Source organism: Taeniopygia guttata, chromosome 14 (assembly GCF_048771995.1).
Source record: "Taeniopygia guttata chromosome 14, bTaeGut7.mat, whole genome shotgun sequence".
In the NCBI taxonomy this organism is placed as follows: domain Eukaryota; kingdom Metazoa; phylum Chordata; class Aves; order Passeriformes; family Estrildidae; genus Taeniopygia; species Taeniopygia guttata.
This window is the reverse complement of record NC_133039.1, coordinates 2,767,539-2,772,184: the sequence shown is the minus strand read 5'-3', so window position 1 is coordinate 2,772,184 and position 4,646 is coordinate 2,767,539.

The window sequence follows — 4,646 nt, the reverse complement described above, 5'->3', positions numbered from 1 at the left end:
GCTGTCTGCATGTCTGCCTGCTCTCCAAGGCTTGTTATCAGGAGTGGAGTTTTTCACAAGGGGGAACTTTCCTGTGCAGAAGAGGATCAGGCAGGGTGGGCAAAGAAAGGAGGGCAATGGATGATGGTCACATCCATCTCAAGATTTGCTGCACAGCTGAGAGGTCTTGGCCTGCACCCTCCTCTCACAGACATTTCCAAGAATATCCTGTTCTGCCAGATTCTTCTCTGAGCAAATGGTGTGACTACTGGGACTCCTGAGACTTTATAATATGCAGTAAGAGGGAGGGGAAAAGCCCTGCATGGGGCCAGCTGGGTACCAAAGGAGGAAATCTGTTGCTGTTTACATAGAGCTCTGTTGGAGTAGAGCTGGCTGCTGCCACAGCAAGAAAAATCACCCTCCCTAGGGCTTCAATCTGTGATGACAATATAGGGTGAGACCCTTTCTCAAGCAGTGAGCCCATGGACCTGCAGCCTGTTGGACTGTGAGAAATGAGGGATGAGGAATCTTTGCAGTTTTAAAATAGAGCCAATGCGATGCCCTCACCCCCATTTCTTCCTCACATCCTTTGGCTTCCAGGGTGCAATCCTGGACACAGCCTACAGCCACAGGCTTGCAGGTGAGGATCCCACACAGGATCCCACACAGGACTGGCAGACAACATTGCTCCCAGCTCACATCTTTGTCTTTCTACCAGCTCAAGGCAGAACCACCTTCAGGTGAGCAGATTTTGTGGGCACAGCTCAGGGGGACTCATCAGTTCCTCCTGGACAATGAGCCTGCCCTCAAACACCACAGTGACTCCTGTGTGCTCATCTGGAGAAGGTCACATCGCCTTCTAATGGGACACAGCTTAGCAGTGCCACAGTAACTGTAGGATAATGCAGGGAAAGGGTTGTTATAAGGCCATAATTCAGTCAATGACTGCTGATAACATCATAAACCACAAGAGTGAACACCAAGTGCTTGTGTGCCTTGCAAGGCTCTGCCACTGCTTTACAGCCTCTGGAGATGCCTATCAGCCCATGCATTGTTATCAGGGACACATAAAGCCTGAGCACACCCTATTAAACATTAACATTTTTAAAGACCCAGATGTGTTAAAACTCAGGCTGCTCCTTGCTAATGGATTTTGCTTGCCTTGACAAATGCCAGTGGAAAAAGAAATCAAAAGCTTTCCGACTCTGACGTATTTCAATTTTTCATCATTATTGCATTGTTTTATTGGATTACACCCACTTCTTCCCACCCTGCAAATCTGTATTTCTACAGGATCACTACAGGGTAGCGATCAGTATCTCAAGTGTTCACTTTGCTCATTTTTATACAAATTATTCCTTAATTTCTTTTCATTCATCTGTCAAATCAGCGTGGGTTGCAAATCTACTCTGGGAAGAAAGACTCCTGAAAAAATATTTTTTAAAATCTTTATTTCATGGCAACTTAAAAAAAAAAATAGATTCCTGGGTTGTTGTTTTGGGGGTTTTTTTCACATGTTCTGAATTGAAAGATTATATGTGATGAGTCTGGTCACTGGGAGAAGAAAATAAAAAAATATGTGCATGAGGTTAGTGCATTGTGCCTGTGCAGAGCCTAAGGTAAGAGTATTTCACACACATGTTAAGCATTTACCATTCTAGGGAACTTTGTTGCTTTTAAAGGACTCCTTCTTGGACTGAATAGATGCCATTCCTCCATGAGTCTCACTCAGTGAGAAAACACATGGGAGATCCTTGGCTTTGGTGCTGGCAATGTACTTTTTAATATGCATATCTACACAAATATTTGCAGTAAAATCCCTTGTAACTGTAGCTAGAACCATGATCTTCCAGATCTACATTTACACCAACAAGTCAAGGCAGCCTGAACTGGGAGGTGAGTATTGAGTAGGTTGGGTTATAAAAAGATGATTTTCAAAATACATCTGATAAATCAAATCCCTCAACACAGCTCCAAGGATTTTTTGTTCTGGTTCTCTGGCTTCTGTCTCTCTCAACAACATATTGCAGAAATTGTGTTAATCCAAAAGAAATTTGAGGCATATCATGAAGGGTGATTAGTTCTACACAGATCATGGTTCTTAGATTTACAGAAGCAGGGTCCCAGCATCTTCCTCTTTGGCCCCTCTCTTGATGCAGGTGGAGATGTGGATTTAGATGTACCAGAATTGCAATAAGCAATTTAAGATGAAGGTTTGTTTCACCTCTCAATGCAGTGTTGCTATTTCTCAATGTTCCTCTCTAAACTGATGAGGCTTTGGCTCAGTAATAACAGAAAATGAGCTATCAATCTGTACATCTTTATAGAGCAGATAACATATTAAGGCCCTGACCTTATTGGCATGAAACTACGATTTCCCTGTAAGTGCAAAACAATAATATTTCATTAATCATCCACAACAGAAATCCCCATTCCCCAGACTATTCTGGCAATATTCTGCATTTTTGCTTGTCTAGGAACCTGAATTAAGAGGGAGAAAAATGGTTTACAACAGCCTGTGGCAGTGATGGAGCAAGAGGCCTTATGTAAGAGCTGGCGGCGTGCTCGGCTCCCGAAGGTGAGGCAGAGGAATGAGTGATCCTGGAAGGATGTTTCTCTGAGGTGTGTTCTCTGCCTGCACTGGGAACAGCAGTCTCAAGGGCACAAATTCCAGCATCTGAATGTGCTTGGTCTTGTTCAGCTCATTAATTTCCTACAGCTATCCCAAGTCAAGCTACAAAATCCCCTAGTGCTTTACTCCGAGCCTTTCATGGCTTGTCAATAAATTATTTTCCAATTAACTACCTGATAATTTGAGTCTGCAGGCTCTTAAAAGAGGCAGCGTGGTGAGAGAGGGAAACTAATGGAAGTCACGGACATTTCCCTGCCCATAAAATGAATAAAGGTTCTTCTCTGAAGTATTACTCAATTTGGTGCTTCCAAAACGTACTGGTGAGTGTGTAATAACTCCTTCCGAGGCGATGTTCGTCCAGCTGATGGATAAACACCAGTAGTGGAATAAGTTTTCAGCACTACCTGACAACATTAGAAAAGAACAATTTTTAGTGTTACTTCAGTCCATAATTAATGATGAAAGGACTGATTCAAGCAAAGGATTTTTATTTCTTTTTCAGTCTATCAAGCTGTGTAACTTGAAAGGGGAAGAGCTAAGATTTTCCTTAGTTTGGGAAGTCTTCTAATTCGAGCATTCCAATTTTTGGCAAGGGCTCAGGACTCCATACTAGAGATACTGTGAAACACTATGAATTATCTGATCTCTTTTGTACAATGGGCACCCTTTTGCTGAAGAAGCTATTTCAGATTTCCCTGATGCAAAGTCTCTTGCTCCTTTGAAAGAAAATATGTGAAAAGCATTTAATACTTTTTTTGTGGCACTGCTCTTTTTGGCTCTGCTTTTGTTGAGTCCTTTTGGAACTGGTTGGTTTAATCCACAAATGAGTGGTTTTTTCCTTCACAATGATTATCTAATGTGGGTTTTATTTGATCTCCTTGGGAAAAAGTTGCTGAAGCACGTGTACTGAAGATTCTATGAGAACCTGTACCTTTAAAGGAAATTCTAGAAGGTACAACTGGCATTTGCGATAAAAACATTAAGTAATCATAACAAAACACCTGCTACTATACCTGACCTGAATTTGAGCAACTACAACATTTAAGACTCCAAAGAAAAACCCTGAGTTAATGAATAGTCTAAAAAAAATTATATAATAAAATAAACCAAGCTGATGTAGCCCTTGCAGAGAATCATAGAATGATTTAGATTGGAAACAACCTTTAAGATCATTGAGCCCAACTGTTCCCCCAGTGCTGCCAAGGCCACCACTAAAATAATTTCCCCAAGTGCCACATCTACATGGCTTTTACATACCTCCAGGGATGGGGGCTCCACCAGTGCCCTGGACAGCCCGTGGCAATGCTTGGGGAAGTGAATTTTCCTGACATCCACACTGACACCCAGCTGGGTGTCATCTACAACCTCACTGAGGGTGCAGCCAACCCCATCACCCAGATCGGTGGTAAAGGTGTTAAACAGAACTGGAAAGAGTTGCTGGTGTCTGCCTGGGAGTAATTCCACTGAGGGATCCATGCACATCTTTTTCCTTTGACTTCTTCCTTCATTGCACGGGAAATCAGCGAGTCGGCCACTGTGACAGAAAGGAAGGAATGTAATTTGGGCAGTCTGCTAAAATATAGGGCCTTGACACGCCAGTTAAACATGTTCAGATAAACCAAAGTTACTTCCCTGCTGCTTGGTTGTCTGAAATCTGGGAGACAGTTTGCTGCATGTATTTATGAAAGAGGAGTAGCTCCCTTTTACCATTAAGTGTTATAACGAAGTCAAGTGGAAAAGTGCTATTTACTGTATAATAAAACCCATCTATTGTTCATAGCCCTGAAAACCTAATAATAAAACCTTATATTTCAAGCTGTGCAAACCAGTTGCTTATGTAATAGAACATGGTGTAATTTTCCATTTACAATTTCAATACTGTAATAGGAAAGCAATCAAAGCATAAACAAAAGGCACTTTAAATGGAGCTGCAGTTAATATTTCCATAATGGCTGTCCTTAAAAATTGAAGCTATTTTATTTCTTTTTTTTCCCAGCCTTGAATTCTTTCTGCTTAGCTCAGTCATTTAATTAAA